Source organism: Panthera onca, chromosome C1, assembly GCF_046562875.1.
Source record: "Panthera onca isolate mPanOnc1 chromosome C1, mPanOnc1 haplotype 2, whole genome shotgun sequence".
NCBI lineage: Eukaryota > Metazoa > Chordata > Mammalia > Carnivora > Felidae > Panthera > Panthera onca.
In genome coordinates this window covers 8,752,156-8,770,509 of record NC_138346.1, presented here as the reverse complement: position 1 = coordinate 8,770,509, position 18,354 = coordinate 8,752,156, and the positions used below count along the sequence as shown (strand labels likewise).

Sequence of the window (18,354 nt, the reverse complement as noted above, 5' to 3'; positions counted from 1 at the left end):
TAAGAGGTGATTAATTCATCTGTCTTGGAGCTGCCTTCTCCAGGGATCTATAAAAGTCTTTTCTCATTCCTGTAGTGATTAAACGTTCCTGCTAAGGACTGTTTTTCAGTTGTTTTGTTCTTGGAGAACCCAGGCTTTTCTTTGTGTGTGTAGGGAAGATCATGTCTCTGAAATCTATAATTGGCATGAGATGAGAAGAAATGAGCTTGGGCAAAGAAGCTTTTGTGGCTTTGTCCCATACCCCTCCCCAACCTCCTTATCTTCATTATTAATGAGACAACACTTCCACTTTCCACGAAAAATTCCTTAGAAGGTGGTTAGCTTGATTGTTTCTAAAGTTCAAATTCCTTTTCTACCCTTTCCTTTTTTACGATTAAAAGCCACAGGGGCCCTTCCAAGCCAAACTACGTAATGGGAAAATCGTGGACTCTGGCCTCAGACTGGTTCATATCCTGATCTTGTCCCTTGGTGGTTTTCTCATTTGTACAGAAGAAATCATGTTCACCTCAAGGTTGTTACAGGGATTAAATGATAATGGCTAATTATTACATCCTTAGTATGCGCCCGACACTACTGGGAATCACATGTGTTCATATACTCATTCCTCACAACCAACCCCCTAGGATATAGACACATTTACCTTGAGATCTTTTTTTTTTAAACTGATAATCAATTTATTAAAAAGGCTGACTTAAACATCTGCAATGGTAACCTCAACCTCAACTCCTGGCTCAATAGTGATGCAAGTAATCTGTTTAACAATCTCAGAAGGACGGTGCAAATCAATGACTCGCTAATGGATCCTCATCTGAAGACGATCCCAAGTCTTAGAACCTTCACCGCAAGGAGTTTTTCTTGTAGTGATTCTCAGAGTCTTGGTAGGCATCCGAACTGGTCCTTTCACTTTGAGATTCTTTTCCTCGGCGCCTCTGATCAGGTCAGCACATACCTTCTCCAAAGATTGTACGTTGCGGCTGGTTAGAGTAATTCTAATTTGCTGAATCGCCACCTCCGGTTCCACAGGTGTCTTCCCGGTGGCTTTAAAAGCCACGGCTGCCGCGCAGCTTCCTGACCGACTTGTTCCTCGGCGACAGCGGTGAGTCAGGAGCAGGAGCGGGGCCTCCAAAGCTCCACTGAGGCTGCGAGCGCGTTTTCCTCAAAGAGCAAGATCTTCTTTATTAAAGAGCCTAGTACTTAAGTAGGCCTTAACTAAATTTTAGCTGAATAACGGTATGGTCTCACCCTTCATTTTACACATGAGGACACTCATAACAGTGACGGGACCTGTTCAACATCAAGAGCCATTTGTACAGGTGTGTCTCCAGTTCATCTTTCCATTAAGCTGGTCGGTCTCTGGCCTGTTAATTTTCTGGCCTTGTTTGATCCAAAGGGGCAACAAATGGCAAATAGCTACTTCTTTGCTTATCCTATGTCCAGACTCTGCTCCTAGTTTGTGTCCGCCACACTCCTAAGCCAGGACACCTTTCTAGAAAGGGGTTGCCAACAAAAGCAGTATTTTATTTCATTGTTCTCTCTTTAAGTTTTTATTTAAATTCCAGTTAACATACAGTGTAACATTAGTTTCAGGTGTACAATACAGTGATTCAACACTTCCCTACAACATCCGGTGACGATCACAAGTGCCCTCCTAATCCCCATTCCCCCACCCACCTCCCCTCTGGTAACCATCAGTTTGTTTTCTATAGTTAAGAGTCTGTTTCTTGGTTTGCCCCTCTCTTTTCTCCCTTTGCTTGTTTGTTTTGTTTCTGAAATTCTACATATGAGTGAAATCATGGTATTTGATGGTATCTTTCTCTGACAGACTTATTTCGCTTAGCATAATACTCTGTAGCCCCATCTACATCGTCGCAAATGGCAAGACTTCATTCTTTTTAATGGCTGTGATATTCCATTATATATATACATATATAGAATATGTGTGTGCGTGTGTGTGTGTGTGTGTGTGTCTATCTTACATCATTCATCAGTCAGTGAACACTCGGGCTGTTTCCATAATTTGGCTATGGTAGATAATGCTGCCTTAAACATCAGCGTGCATATATCCCTTTGAATCAGTATTTCTGTATCCTTTGGTTAAATAGTAGTGCATTTGCTGGATTGTAGGGTAGTTCTATTTTTAAGTTTTTGGGGAAACTCCATACTATTTCTCTGGAGTGGCTGCAACAGTTTGCACTCCCACCAGTGCACAAGGGTTCCCCTTTCACATCCTTGCCAACACCTGTTGTTTCTTGCGTTGATTTTAGCCATTCTGACACGTGGGAGGTGATAGCTCACTGTAGTTTTGATTTGTATTTCCTCGGTGATCAGTGATGTTGAGCATCTTTTCGTGTGTCTGTTGGCCATCTGTGGGTCTTCCAAAAGTAGTATTTTTCTAATCCCCCGAGCCTCTATAACACAGCCCACTATTGATGGGCATTTCCCATCTGTTTGCTGGGGTCTGGGCAGCTCCTTTGGTGCATGCGCTCAGTGTTTTCCAAATCAGTGGGTTATTTATTTGCATCCGGGAGATAATTACTTTCCAAGATCTCAGGCATTACATACAGCTGGGACTTGGCGAAGAGTTGGAGAGACAGAGTTTCCCATTAAGTCATATTCCCAGGACCTGGTGTGAGCAGCCTCTGACTCCTGTGCCATGATCTCTCAGAAGCCCTGATTCATGTTCTAAAGATTAAGAGGTTCACAAGCATCAAAGGCTTTCGCTTATGAGGGGTATAAACTAGCCCGTCCAAAATAAGGGGGGGCGGGGGGGGGGGGTGACGGGTCCCTAAGCAAATTCCCTTCTTTGTTCTTAGATTGGAAGCCTTCAGGGTGAGAGGAAGGGCTATTCAGTTACCTCACTGCCAGCCCCAGGAATCAGTCTCTCCTCCAAGCCCCTCTCGGGCATGTACGACACACGGTTAGCAAGGCGATTCATTGTTCTTCCATGGTTTCCTGTGTAGGATGTCTGTTAACAAGCCAGTCCATAAATAAGCTCCTGAAGGGCAAGCATCAAAGTATCCCCCAAAGTCCCTGTCACAATGTTTGATAAATAAAGCCTATTGGTTTCAGATTAAATAATTGCATTAGCTTGGGGAGTCTGGTGATTCTGACTTACACATGATTAGCATATAAACTTCATGAGGACAAGGAGCTTGTTTGGGATGATTGTGCCGTATTCTTGGCGCCTAGAGCGGTTCCTGGTTCACTGCAGACACTCAGTAAGTATTACATAGAGGAGCGGATGGACAGACGGATGGAGGGACAGATAGCGACAAGCCTGTATTTTGCTCCCGTGTGTGCTTGTTTATTTACTTTGAGAGAGAGCATGCAGGAGTGAGAAAGGAGCAGAGAGAGAAGGAGAGAGAGGGAATCCCAAGCGAGCTCTGTGCTGTCGGTGCAGACCCCAACTTGGGGCTTGATCTCACAAACCATGAGATCACGACCTGAACATCAGGAGTCAGACGCTGAGCCACCCAGGCGCCCCTCGCATTGCCATTTTTAATCCTCCCAATTCTATCGTGAGGTAAATAGTTCTGCCCCAGGAAATGGGGCTCAGAGAGGGTAGGGGCACGTCGTAAGTTGTGAGAGGGGAGCTCAGAGCCAGATCTGCGGGACTACAAAATCTTTTTTTATTGCTTTTGCTTTTGCGTATATTTTAGTCACTATGGCAGTGACTCAGCATATCTGGAGTCCAACTCGGAAACCCAGCAAGTTTAGCTCCCGCTCAGATGATCGTGACGCAGACGGACCCAGGGCCACGCCGAGGAACACCGTCCTATACAAAACCGCCTCCACAAGACCAGTGTCCCCTTGCCACCTCGATGGGGTGTGGATTTGGGGAGAGCGGGGAGCCCTCCAACAGCGTGGCCTTCAGCAAAGGCCCGCCCGAGGAGAGGGGTGTCTCCGGGGGCAATGCAGGACCTCACGACCGAGACAGTGTGAGCGCACCCGGAGACAGGATGTCCTCCCCAGAGGAAAGGTCCTCAGAAGCCAAACTGACGGCCAAGCGGCAGCAAGTGGGAGTGCCGTCCTGCAGCGGTCCCTTGGAGGAGTCTTTGTGGTACAAGCGATACGCGGCCCAGGCCCGCTGGCCTCCGTCTCCAGGCTCTCCCAGACACGCCCCTGCGATTGCGACTCGCCATCAAAAAGGACTTGGGATTTGTCTAACTCTGGCAGCACCCCACTTTACGAGACGCCTCTTTGCCGTCTTTCCTAGAGCCCCGTGATGGGCATGCTGAGGAGCCCAGAGGCCACGATGCCCACTTTCCCTGGGAGGTGCCCCGCTGTGGCCCCAGCCTGAGACTGCGGCTCGTCGTGACGCGGCATTACCCGACGGCGCCCGGGAGTAGACGCCATCCAGGGGGTCCCGGCCCCGGATTCCCCAGGCCTCGGGCCGGCCCCACAGTGGCCTGAACACAGCCTCCCCTCTCTAGAGTGCTCTAAGGGGAACCGTGAGCAGTCAGCGCGGTCACACCTCCGCCAGCAGCCAGGGGAAGGCAAGAGGGTCGCGCTCAGGGGCGGGGGAGGACGGCAGCACCAGATCTGCCATCAGCAGGCCACACGCATGCTGGAGCCGGCATCGCAGGGGCCCAGGACGAAATAATTCCATTCTTCTGAAAATAATTTGATCAACATATATTTGTAGTCCAAATGGTCTTGATGGGAAAAAATTAACAAGTTGCTAGACTTCCTTACATTTATTTTGTGCCTTAGAAATGTTTTATTTTATTTTTTTTTATTATTTTTTTAAACGTTTATTTATTTTTGAGACAGAGAGAGACAGAGAACGAACAGGGGAGGGTCAGAGAGAGAGGGAGACACAGAATCCAAAGCAGGCTCCAGGCTCTGAGCTGTCCGCACAGAGCCCGACGCGGGGCTTGAACTCACAGACCGCGAGATCATGACCTGAGCTGAAGTCGGACGCTTAACCGACCGAGCCACCCAGGCGCCCCAGAAATGTTTTATTTGGGGGCGCCTGGGTGGCTCGGTCGGTTGGGCGTCCGACTCCGGCTCAGGTCACGATCTCGCAGTAGGTGGGTTCGAGCCCCGCGTCGGGCCCTGTGCCGACAGCTCGGAGCCCGGAGCCCGCTTCGGATTCTGTGTCTCCTCCTCTGTCTGCCCCTCCCCTGCTCATGCTCTGTCTCACTCTGTCTCTCAATAATAAATAAACATTAAAAAAATTTACGAAAAGAAATGTGTTTATTTTTAATGGGAGCAAGGAAGGGCGTTAAGTGGAAGCACCATAATCTTTTTAGTGCCTGGAGCCTTCAAGGGCCCTGATCTAGGCCCGAATGGGGACAGGTAGCCCGTGCTGGGTCCCTTCGTATTCCCAAGCCTCTGCTTCAACGCGGCCAGGCTGTGGTGGTGGAGCCACCACAAAGAAGGAATATGGAAGAGCACTGCGTCTGAGCGGGAACAAACCAAACTGCGGAGGTCAGATCCATAAACGACTGGGTTCAGCCCCTACTTCTGTACCACTTTAGAGAGGACCCAGGAAGCTCATTCACTCACGTATCGCCCTTTCTCCAGAGAACTTCTATAACCTTTGCAGTCCAGCCACCACTTCCGTTCCCTCTGCTAACTGGCATCTGTATCTTCATTTCTCCCCGAGGAACGGGCCGCTTGCCGGCTCCGCTCAGGCACCGGTCGGCACCCTCCAGCCACAGGCCACGGGTATTGCGTCAGCGGGGAACCAACGACTCCCGTCAGGCCGACCCCGGCCGATAAGCCCCCACCCCGGGACGCCTGTTCCGGCTACTGGGAACCACCCTCTCTTCCGTTTCCGATGTGGCCTGGATGTGATGCCAACCCAGGGGACGCCGAGCCAAGAGGCAGCTCTGTGCCTCGACTTCCAGACTTTGAGATGCCGTGAGCAGCAAAATGCTGTGCTTAAGCAAAACGCAAGCCGCTTGGAGTTGAACTGGGGGCATCTGATACCAAAAGAGTACTTCCAGGGGCGACTTGCTCTTGCCACGGCCATGCCTTTAGCTGGACTTGGTCAATTCACGTTCCTATGCCCACCACTCCCAGGGCCCGAAGCAGTGGTTTTCAGACAAGGGGCACAGCTGCCCCGAGGAGGGAGGCGTTTCACACATTGGTGGGGGCATTTTGGGGTGACTGGGGGCATTTCCACGATGTTGGGGGAACGCAAGCGGCACGCCTGGGGGGAGCCTGCCACACCGGACTGTTGAAGAGCGTGGCTGCGGTGACACTGGTCTTGGTTCGCTTCAGACCTTTACCGAGAGCCGCTCATCGTGTGGAAAACTCGCATCGAAAATGGCCACAGCACCGGGGACCCAAGTTGCTACCACGGCACACGTGCACCAGCCGCAGGGCGCTGGCTGCCTGAAGGCCACACGCATCAGACTGGTGTAACTGGCCCAGGTGCTTACATGTGGAAATAGGTTTGGTTTTTACAAATCGCTTTCCTTTGATTTCTTCTTTTTATTACAGTTAGGGCATTATAATGATTATTTTAAAGTCATGTGGCCAAACAGGTTAAATTACCTGGGAATTTCATTTTAGGATAGGAAGGAGGACGTTACAAAACATGAGGCTAACAAGGACGTCTGGGAAGTTGGAGACTCGCCACCCAGGGCAGCTAGGCATCCTCAGTGGGGAGCCCCTCTGAGGCCTCCCCGTCTGTTCCTCGCAGCAGCCTGGCCTCCGCTGGCTGCGTCGTCGGCAGGCTCTACCCTAAAAGGACATGTGAAGGCTGAGCAGGCAGAGAAAATGAATGGGCTCTTCTGGCTGGCGCCTGCAGCTCTCACAGCTTCCCCGAGGGAGGGAGTGGGGGCTATGGAGGGCCGGGGGCCAGGCAGCCTCCCAGGACAGGGCCTCACCCGGAGCTTGGGCTCCACTGTGGTTCCGGCCCCAGGAGCCCCCGATTAAAGAATCCAGAGCGAGGCAGGCCTCCAAGCGCAAGTAAAGAACATTGCCAGAGGCGCGCACACATTTCTATGACACAGATGGTTCTAGAAAATGTGAGTCAGGACAGACCAGAATCCTGAGGGCTCTTGGGGCCAAGATGGTGGGGGGGGGGGGGGTTGGGGGGAAGGAAATCTGTCCCCATCTTGGCTCCTTCCCCGGACCTGTGTTCTGGGTTTGGTGCCGTGAGTGGACACGGCAAAAGGCCTGCTCAGGAAGTTGTGTGGTCGCAGCTGGCCTGGCCTGAGACCTGGCCTCCCAAAGGCCTGGACAGCATAGACTCGAGGGGCTTTGGGGTCCAGACCAAGGCCTAGACGCTGCAGGGCAGTGCCGCCACACTACACCGCCATTCCAGAGTACCCCTGGATTCAGTGGTGGGTCAGCCAGCACCCCCGCCTTCCCAGAGGGAGGGCCACCCCCCAGACCCCAGCACCCCTTCGGCACTTCCAGGCTCGCTCCAGGGAGAAGGCTGAGAAGGAGCTACCCTTGCACCTCCCTCCCCAGCTGTTCTTGGAACCAAGAATGTTTATTTACCAGCCTTTTGGTAGGTTCCTCCGGGAAGGGATCTCGTGGGAAGGCTCAAGGGGGAGACGGAGGCACAGGACAGGGTGATGATTCATCGCAGCTCATTCTTGCCTCCCTGCCCGGTCCTACTGTGTGTGGAAGCCCAAGTCCAGATCATGTCAAAGTGAGTCTCGGTTCCAGCAGTCAGCCGGGCCACCCTTCCCTCCACCTCCTGCTAATCTCCCCCAAAGATGCTGCCCTAAGCCTAGTCCTGTGGCCACCAGAGATATAGGGATCTGTGGGTCTTTGTGGGACCACCTCTAGGTATGCCTTGACCTTGGGTCAAGACAGACAAGACAGGCAGGGTCAGAGTTCCATCCTTCCATCTCAGGTACAGAGCTGGCCCGGGACAATGCTCTGGCACCTGCTCGAGGTAGAGTGCAGTGGATGGGCTGTGTGGGCCCGCTCACGTCCAGGCAAGCTGGTCTGCGCGACCAGACAGGCAGGGCAGCGCCAGCTGCCCACTGGCTCTCAGGACAGGGCCTTGAATCTATGTCTCCCCCAGGGTCACGTATGGAGAAGGTCAAGGAACATCGTGGGGCCGTGTGGACTGGGGTGGGCAGCAGAGACAGAGCTGGGTCCTTGAGCAGTGACAGCCTCCTGATGCTCCCAGCTCCCAGGACAACCCCTCCCCAGATGCCACCCCCTGGACCTACCCCCTGGATGCTTGTGTCCCTCCTCAGTGCTCCCAAATCAGAGTGCTCAGCGCAGGAAGTGCTTCTCGGTAGACACATCATCCGGGCGGATGTCAGCTGCCTCTCCTCCTCAGGCTGTCTCGGGTTTTCACCCTGTGCCCAATTATAAAGAGAACTCAGCTTCCTTTCAAGCGCCCCACTCATGAATGCCCCCAAGAGAAACGTGTAGATGGCATGAGGGGTTCCGAGGGGCTATATTCGCATGAGTTAGAAGTGACCACAGATCTCCCTGGACAATCAAAGTGATAGTAGCTTAAATAAGGTAGAGGTTTGCTTCCCTCTGTTCATCACGTCTGTAGGCATTTAGAGCAGCCTGGCCTGGTGTGCCTCAGTGTCAGGGACCCAAGCTCCCTCCACCTTGTGGTGCTGTGTACTGGGCAGAATAGAGTCCCCACAGGGTTCACGTCCACCCAGAACCTCGGAATGTAACCTTATTTGCAAATACGATCCTTGCAGGTAACCAGGAGGAAGTCAGACAGGAATAGGGGGAGGCCTTCAACCCAGCGGCGTCCTTATGGGAAGAGAGGAGGACACACAGAGACACAGACGCAGAGGGAAGTCCACGTGATGAGACGCAGCCAGGGAAGCATCTACAAGCGGAGGATGGCCCACAACCACCAAAGGCTGGGAGAAAGTTTCCGGAAGGAACCGACCCCGCCCGCACCTTGATTTCAGACTTCTGGCTTCCGGAACTGTGACAGAATACGCTTCTGAGAGAAAGAATATGCTTCCGTCGCTTTAAGCCACCCAGTTTGCGATCATTTGTTCTGGTGGCCTCACCAAACCAATAGGGCTATCACGTATGGACTCCTTCCCCAAGGTCACCTTGAGGTCCCACGTGGTACCTGCACTTCAAACAACCCATCTGCGTTTCCAGCCGTCAGGAAGGAGAAAGGAGGAAGAAAACAAAGAAGACATAACTTTCCCCTGACAGACACATCCCGGATGTTGGACGTGCAGTCTCTGTTTTTTTCATCCCCTTGGCCACACTTGAATCACCTGGCAGCATGTGGCCAGTTAAAAATGGTTGCTTTTATTACTGTGGAGAAACGGGAGAAGGGTAATTGGGCACAATATTGCTCATGCTACTCCCTCCATTAGATGTTTCTGGCCCCCAAACCCCCTGCTGACGGATCTAGCCCCACCGTGGTTTCCCAGAGTGGCACCCCACCGGCTCTCTCCCCCCCCAACCCCCCTCCCACCCCCAGCTCCAATCCCCTTCTTTGTCAGGGCACTTCAGGTCAGTGCCAGCTCCCCCTCGTCTGGCACAGCCCACAGCCACCTCAGCGCTCAGAGGCAAAGGCCCTGGGGCCAGCACCCGGACTCCTGGGAAGGCGGAACACTAAGACCCCGGACTCCCGTCTGCTCCTCACCCCACCCTCAGCCCGAAGGACTTAGCCAAGTATTTCTTCCAAACAAGTCCAGGGTGCAGCCTATCAGAATATCTGGAGAAAGAAATTTCCTGCATCTCCATACAAACGAGACTGTGTCATCTTTCCAGCCTGGCCGTGGTTGGTCGGAAGTCACCACTTCACGGCCCAGCAAGGGAAGCATCCAGACTCAGAGCAGGCCCCCCCCCCCCCCCGCCCCGCCCCATCACCAGCCAGTAGGCCGCGGGGAAGGAAGCAGCTGCGTCCAAGGGGCGCAGGCTTCCCCAGCCCAGCCGGGTGTTCAAAGGCGATGGATTGCAGGGTCCCTTGGCAGCAGGAGGTCCCCCCCCCCCCCACCATGGACTTCTTTCACTCTCTGTGTGTTTTTCATGTGGTCCTGTTGACTGCAGAGCCCCTGTTCAGCAGTCCCAGAGAGCTCCGGGACTCTGCTTTAACAGCACCTGTCGGAGCTGGGGCCCACCGTATCCTGCAGCTGGTGGAACTGGAGGGCGGCCGCCAAGTGTCACAAAGCGGGGAGCACAGTCTTGACGTGTTAGTGTCGACGGCTGGGACGCCGAGGGGCCCAGAGAGCGGCCGTCCAGGCCTCAGGCTGTTGCAGTATTTGACGACGACGCCCCTTCTGTTTGCACCAGTGTCCCTGGAGCTTCCCCTGTTGGCTCTGCCCAGGCCCTCAGTTGGGCCATATTTGCCTGAGCCCGAAGGGATGGACACGGTTCCTATCACTTTTCCTGGACAGCTTTTTCGCCCCTAGAGGCTGCAAATACTCAGAGCAAGGGTGACTTAACTCTATTTGGCAGAAACCTCTGAGCCCAGACAAGATGCTGCTACCAAGCTCGTTACTCCAAATCTCTGCCGACTTTGGCACCTCCCCCCAGGATCTTGGCAGGCCCTCCCGGGACCTGGTCCAGCCTGGAGTCAGAGAACCAGGCCGCTGCCCTGACTTACAGTAAGAGGGGGGAAGGGGTCCCAGAGCTGGAGGCCCGGGCATGTGTCTGTGCCCCCCACCCCCACCTCTCCTCCTTGATGGGGAGTTCCAAGGCCCCGGGGTGGAGCCACCACTGCCCAGCCTGTGTGAGCCTGTGTGAGCCCAGAGTCGTCCTTGCAAGTCAAGCGATCAGCGTGAACACGCTCAGCAAAGGTACCCTTACCCCATACACACAGAGATGTTTTAGAAAGCCAAGGGCCGCGCGTAGCCACCCCGGAAGGACTGGAATCAGACACTCAGGGCCCCCAGACTCCAGGGAGAGCCCTGCCCTGGGGCTTAGCTCTGTGCAGGCCACCCATTTGGGGCCTAGCCATAGACAGAACTGACTTTCAGTCACTCCCACACAGAGCCAAAGGCAGAGCCCAGAGAAGAGCGTCAAGCGCAGAGCTAAAGGTGGGCGGGAGTCCTCCTTCCAGCTTTGAGGGAGGGGGACTCCTCCTCCGACTTGCCGCTGACGGGAGCCAGCAAAGATCCTTTGGCTTAAGCTGGGTTTATACATATATTTTTTTTTCTTTTTTTTTTAAACTTATTTTTTAAAGTAAGGCCACCCAACATGGGGCTCAAACTCACGACCCCAAGAAGTGTCGCATTGCTCTACCAACTGCGCCAGCCTGGCGCCGCTGGCTTAAGCCGTTTTGAGAGGGGTTCCTGTCCCTGGACTTGAAGGAGTTGAGGCAGGAGGGAAAGCGAGGCGGTCCCGCCAAAGGGGGAGAGCTTGCAGCGAGCGGGGAGCCCGCATGGGGGCCCGGGGCCGGGGGCGGCGACGGGAGGGCGGCCCGGGCGACCGATGGGAGGAAAGCAGCGATGCCCGGGGGGGGGGGGGGGGGGCCGGTCCCCACTCCAGAGCGCGCGCGATTTCTGGGAACCTCTGCGCGCCCGACCGCTGCGCTGGCACAGCCGGAGTCCGGGTTCCTGGAAGTGACCGCCCGAGGGTGGGGCGGAGGGGGTGCGCCTGGGGCCTGGCAGGAGCCAGATTTCCGCCCCGCCCAGGCCCAGGTCGGGGTGGGACGGCCGCTCCCCTGCTGCTCTACCCCAGGGCCCCGGCTGACCCCATCCTTCCCTGAGCTGACCGTCGGCTGGGGGTCTACCCCCCGCAGTCCGGGCTCCCGCACCCCCCCCCCCCCCCCCGCTCTGTCCGCGGGGCCGGCCTCGCGCGCTCTCCCCGCTGCCCCTGCGCTCCAGCGCCGTCCCAGCCCCTTCGCGGCGCCCACCGCCCGCAGCTCCGCAGTCAGCAGGTGTGGGTGGGGCCAGAGAAGGTGCACGTCCAACAGGTTCCCAGGTGACGCTGCCGAGGCCACTCTGGGGACCGCACTTCGAAAGCCAGCGGTCAGTCCATACACATTCTCCCCTCACCGCCCGTAGTTTCACTTTTGGCTTCGTATGTCTGTTAGCAGCGAAAGGCTTTTGGTCCCAGGGCCAGACAGAAGTTCTACCTCCTGCCCTTGACCTCAGGTTCAGCTGAGCTCATGGATCATTTGCTAATGACGAGGAGAAGGGTAAAAAGGGAGATTTAATGTGACTGTATGCACTTTCCATCATCAGGAATTATTCCTTTTATGAAGATGAATCAACTATTTTATCTTGTGGCTCAGTTATCGCCGTCTCACACTCCTTTCTGGTCTGTATGGAGGTCTCACCAGGAGAGCAACAGTCACAAGGGAAAGCATTGGTGTTTAGGCTAAGGCAAGAGGAGGTCAGGGCGTGCTTAGTGGCTCACAAGAACTCCTTCTGCAGCATCCCATCCAAACGCCAGGGACAGCCACAAGACTAAAGACATTCCGTGTGCCTTGTCTTGCTGGTTCTCGAGATGTGTCAACAGCCGGGAAACCACCCAGATGCGGTCACTTTAGCATTTACTACTCTGTGCTCACATCACATGCCGTGCAGTCTGCATTTTTAAGCTTGCTTAGAAGCTGGCGATACTCCTAAGAACCTTAAGCGTCTGTTATCTATGAACACCAGCTGCTGTGAGTCCCACCAGTCTCTTGCAGATGTACACTTGCTTTGAAAAGATCTTGCTTCCATGGGGCACCTGACTGGCTCAGTTGGTAGAGCATATGACTCTTGATCTCGGGGTTGTGAGTTCAAGACCCGTGTTGGGTATAGAGTCTACTCAAAAAAAAAAAAAAAAAAAAAATCTTGTCCCAGATTTGCTCTTCTGCAAGTCCATTAAAAAAAATTTTTTTATGTTTATTTTTGAGAAAGAGAGACAGAGTGTGAGTGGGCAAGGGGTAGAGAGAGAGGGAGACATAGAATCCAAAGCAGGCCCCAGGCTCCAAGCCGTCAGCACAGAGCCCGATGCGGGGCTCGAACCCACGAACCATGACGTCGTGACCTGAGCCAAAGTGGGACGCTTCACCAACGGAGCCACCCAGATGCCCCTCTGGAAGTCCAAATAGCCCGCGTCTTTTTGCCAGCTTCATCAAGTCCACATGACAGTTGGGGACTATGATGTAAGTCACACCTCTGGGATAGGGCAAGGAAACCTGGCACTCGAAGCCAAGATGGACTCCAAGACTCCGGCCTCACCCACTGTCAGGACTCCCCTGCTTTCCTGCTCACTGATAACTCCCTTAGGGGATGGGGATGTGTATTCCCACTTGGGTATGCTCTCTTTCCACGAAATCAAGCGACCCTTGCGGACCAAAATCCAGTTCCGCCACCTCTGCATGGACTCTGAGCTGGGAAGACAGATGTATCCGAATCCCCCATACATCATGAGTTTTGGACAGTGACAAAACCCAACTTTCCTGGAAGGACTTTTTTTTTTTTTTTTTTTTTTTTGCCCAGGCAGTGGGTTGGCAGTAGCCCATCTTTTGATTTGCGCTCGGTATTTCAGTACGTTCCTCCTCCAACCTGCTGATTAGATCCAGGCCCTGTGCTTTCTCAGAAACATGCTCTTGGTCTGAACTCCCCCTGTTGGAGCTCCGAGATAAAGTCAATCCAGCTGATTGCCAGGTTTGTCTGAGTGGGTCAGCCTTAAGGGCTTAATTTAGGTGGCTTCACCCTCTCATCCAATTCATTCTCTTCGGGGGTTTTGACACAGTTCCTCTGTGTGTGGTTTCAGCTATTTGCCCTTCAGTAGAGAGAGAGGCCAGGCAGTTGCCTGCGACAGCTGCAAAGATGACTTCATTTTAGAGCTGTGTCACTTTTGGATCTGCTTTCTCAAGCAACGGCAACAAAAGAAAAAGAAAATAAACAAATGGGACTACATCAAGCTAAAAAGCTTTTGCACAGCAAAGGAAAATATTAATAAAACCAAAAGGCAACTTACTGAATGGGAGAAGATACTTACAAACTTGATAAGGGGTGGATATCCAAGATATGTAAAGGACTCAGACAACTGAATAACAAAAAGGCAAACCCTATTAAAAAATGGGCAGAGGACCTGAAAAGAGGCATTTTTCCAAAGAAGACATAAAAGATGGTCAACAGGCACAGGAAAAGATGCTCCACATCACTAAACATCAGGGAAATGCGAATCAAAACCGCAATGAGATACCACCTCACACCTGTCATAATGGTTATTATCAAAGAGATAAGAAATAACAAGTGTTGGCAAGGAAAAAAGGGAACCCAAGTGCACTGTTGGTGGGAATGTACATTCGTGCAGCCATCATGGAAAACCATATGTTGGAGGTTCCCGCAAAAATTGGAAACAGAACTATCATGTGATTCAGCAATTCTACGTCTGGGTATCTATCTGAAGAAATGAAAACACTAATTCAAAAAGATATATGTACCCGTATGTAATTGCCAAGATATGGGAGCAACCTAAGTGTTCACAGACAAATGAATGGATAAGATGTGGTATATATATATTCAATGGACTATTACTCAGCCATAAAAAGAAATGAAATCTTGACATTTGCGACAACATGGATGGACCTGGAGGGTATTCTGCAAAATAAAATAAGTCAGACAAAGGAAGACAAATACCATATGATTTCACTTATATGTGAAATCTAAAAAGCAAAAAAAAATGAAGAAACAGAACAAAACAGAAACAAACTCAGAGATACAGAGAACAAACTGGTGGTTTCCAGAGGGGAGGGAAGTGGGGGGATGGGCCAAATAAATGAAGGGAATTAAGAGGTGCAAACTTCCAGTTATAAAATAAATAACAGGGATGCAATGTACATCATAGAGAATATAATCAATAATGCTGTAATAATTTGGGGGCTCTTGGCTGGTTCAGTTGGTAGAGCATGCAACTGTTTATCTCAGTGTCGTGAGTTCAAGCCCCATGTTGGATATAGAGAGTACTTAAAAATTTTTTTTTAAATATTGTGATAACTTTGTATAATGACAGATGGTAACTAGACCTATTGTGATGAGCATTTTGTAATGTATAAAAATATCGAATCACTCTCTTCTACACTGAAACTAATACAATATTGTATGCCAATTATAATTCAATAAAAAATTAAAATGTTTGAAACTGGAAAAAAAAAGAACTGTGTAGCATGGCACAGAGATGTGTGGCCTCCCACCCCCAAGGTGTTCAAGGGCTAAGGTCCATAGAAGGGCTGCAGATGGCTCAGATTTGTCCCTCGAATGCAGAACTCAGCCAGTCCCTTTTATTTTCAGGGAAAGCTTGGTTAGCTCCCCTGAAGTATTGTGCATATTCCAAGAATTGAATTTGGGGTTGAGTTTTTCCCAGCAGCAACATTTTGATAATCCTACAACTGGAGTGATGAGTTTATACAGATTCATTTCATTTCATTTCATTTCATTTCATTTCATTTCATTTCATTTCATTTATTTTGAAAGAGAGCATGAGCAGGGGAGAGGCAGAGAGATAGGGAGAGAGAGAATCCCAAGCAGGCTCCACACTGTCAGCAGAGCCCAACGTAGGGCTCAGTCCTACGAACTGTGAGATCATAACTGGAGCCAAGATCAAGAGTCAGACACTTAGTCAACTGAGCCATCCAGGCACCAGAAAGTCATTGTGGGTGCACTGGCACTTTGGGAAAACTGGAGTTGTCAAGAAAAAAACCAGTGGGATGTTTTGGTAGGCCTAAGAACTGGGAAGGGGAGGCACTGGTTTACCGTACTGCTCTGAACTCATGGATATACAGAGCAGAGTCAACATGGGCACTGCCCAGATGACACTTCAGAGGGAAGCAGTTTGCCTTTGTGACAAAAATATTCTTTGTACTCACACCAGGACATATCACATTGACATTTTTTTTTCCAATTTAGTGCTTGTATCACACAAGTGTTCAAGGAATTGAAGAAATTCTTAAAGTATAAAGAATGATAGCAATTTATCTACTAACTGTTTCAAGTCATATCTGCTTGTTCCAGTATCACCCACAATCACAAAGGTACAAGTCAGAAACCAACCTAGATCCTTGACAACTTGAGGTAATCGTAAGAAGCTACCTCTGGGTTTATTGTAAGAAAATTAGCCTGACATTTTTAATTAATAACAAATCCCCTTGTTGAAGGCACTTTGAGTTGATATGACATATACAGAAATTATGTCTACAACAGGATTCTTTGGGTTGCAAGTGACAGAAACCCAATTTGAATCCGTCTGAATAGAAAACTATTTGGTTGATTGGAGGGCTGCTGGAGCTTCTGTAGGAACGAGAAGAGCTCTATGGAACTCAGAGTCTGGACCCAGGGATTTCACAATCCCAGCATCTTCTCTTTGCATCTCTCTGGGTGACAGCTTCATTTTCTCAGGCTTTTTTATGTGACAAAGGACATGGTTATAAGGCTACCCTGGAATCTCATTTTACAATAACCTGAACACAATTCAACAGAAGAATGCCTCGGAAAGACTCTCATTGGCTTAGCTTGAATCACATGCCCATCCTGGGCCAATCACCATGGTCAGAGATGCAGTGTAAGATTAGTCCATTCCCAGCTGTGTGCCCAACCCTGTGGTCAGGTGTATTACCAGGAGGGACAGAGGTGATGGGCAGACAAAGATAATAGCCACCACAATGACCATAATCCTGGAAGTCAGGCAAATGCACCCAGAAGGCAAATGCAAAACAGGAGTGGTATTTATTGTAGCCTAGAGCCCAGGGTTCAAAGGCACGAGGACCTAGATTTGGTCCGGTTCCACCACTCCCCTGCTGTGCGAACTCTGAGTTCTTAACCTCTCTGTACCTCCTGTTATTTATCTTGTCAAAGACAAAACTTGGACAAAGAGACTGATATGATTTAGCTTACTGCAATAGAAAGCACCCCAGATCAGACATCAGCATGTACATTACCTCAGGTAAAGTACAACATTAATCTATACAATTCTGAAAATATTATCCATCTCATGGATGTGGTGTGAATTAAATAATTTATGTAATTCACTTAGCACAATGCTGGGCACACATGGGGTTGTCATATTTAGCAAATAAAAATACAGGCCAATATAATGTCCTGTATATACATTAAAATAAACCAATAGTTGGGATATACTTATATTAAAAACTTATCTGAAATCCAAATTTAAAATGTAAGTGTTCTAGGGGCGCCTGGGTGGCTCGGTCGGTTGAGTGTCCAACTTTGGCTCAGGTCATGATCTCACAGTTCCTGAGTTCGAGCCCTGCGTCGGGCTCTGTTCTGGCAGCTCAGAGCCTGGAGCCTGCCTCAGATTCTGTCTCCCTCTCTCTCTGCCCCTCCCCTGCTCATGCTCTGTCTCTCTCTGTCTCAAAAATAAAAATTAAAATTAAAAAAACGTTTAAAAAAATTTAAGTGTTCTATATTTTGTCTGACGACCTTTGGCACACAGTGAACTGACACAAATGTTAACTTACTGTGAATGGGAGATTTATTTTTTTTATTAAAAAAATTTTTTTTAATGTTTATTGAGAGAGAGACAGAGCATGAGCAAGGGAGAGGCAGAGAGAGAGGGAGACAGAATCCAAAGCAAACTCCAGGCTCTGAGCTGTCAGCACAGCCCAACTCAGCTGGAACTTACAAACCGTGAGATCATGACCTGAGCTGATGTCAGAAGCTTAACCCACTGAGCCACCCAGGCATCCTGACATTTATTTTCAATACATATTACATGGACAGGATTTCTCTTCCTGCCAAATATAGCTTTTCTTTGAAGGCAATCTCAGATCCCAGAAGAGCAGTGGCAGGGCTGGAGGCCAGGGAGATGGTGGCCACAGACCATCTTAGGGCTTCTTTAAAATAAAGTTCACCTACCTTCTCCATGACTCTTCCCTGACTCTGGCCTTGGCTGTCTTTTTGGAAGCATGAGGTGGAAACACGAAGACTCCCACTACAGAGCCTCAGTGCCTGGAAGGTCATGTCTCCAGCCACCTCCCCACCCTCCAGCTGAGCTGGAGACTGGCAGGTGCTCTTTCAGTGCTGTTTAACTTGAGCCCGGAAGCACCACGTGCAAGGAGAGGGAGGATTTGCGCTGTTCTATTTTTGAAAACCAAAATTTCACGTGGGGCGGGGGAAGTTTCTTAAAATTCCCAGAAAGTGCTGCAGCGGGGTGGAAGGGTGAAGCGTAGGCAGATTTGGGGCGACATTTTTGGTTCCAAGGTAACTCTGAGTCGCTCCTGCGAACGGGAGTAACACCTGTTTTTCCACGAACACCACTCTGTATTGTATTCTCTGGCCGGTTTTGTTTTTCCCGGGATACAACGAGCTCCTTGAAGTTAGGTATTGAGCCCAGTCGGCTCATCCCCAGAGCCGGGCAGAGCGCCAAGCACCGCGCGTGTGGAAATGAACGAACGGGAAGTCGTGGAGAGGAGGACCGGGGAAGCCACCCCACAGCGAGCCTCACACAGCGGCCGCCGCGCCGCGAAATCCCGCTTCACTT

At 50.9% G+C, this 18,354-nt stretch overlaps 1 long non-coding RNA gene and 1 pseudogene across 1 annotated transcript; both read right to left on the bottom strand.

The window, feature by feature from the left end:
• Window positions 1-686: 686 nt before the first annotated feature.
• On the bottom strand, window positions 687-2,935 carry LOC132671075 (small ribosomal subunit protein uS10 pseudogene; annotated as a pseudogene).
• A 2,245-nt stretch (window positions 2,936-5,180) lies between these two features.
• On the bottom strand, window positions 5,181-18,341 carry LOC132677629 (uncharacterized). The gene is made up of 4 exons (XR_013557158.2): window positions 17,730-18,341; window positions 8,148-8,279; window positions 7,462-7,580; window positions 5,181-6,696 (listed from the first exon to the last, which is right to left on the bottom strand). It is a non-coding gene; the product is annotated as an uncharacterized LOC132677629 (long non-coding RNA).
• Between the last annotated feature and the right edge of the window lie 13 nt (window positions 18,342-18,354).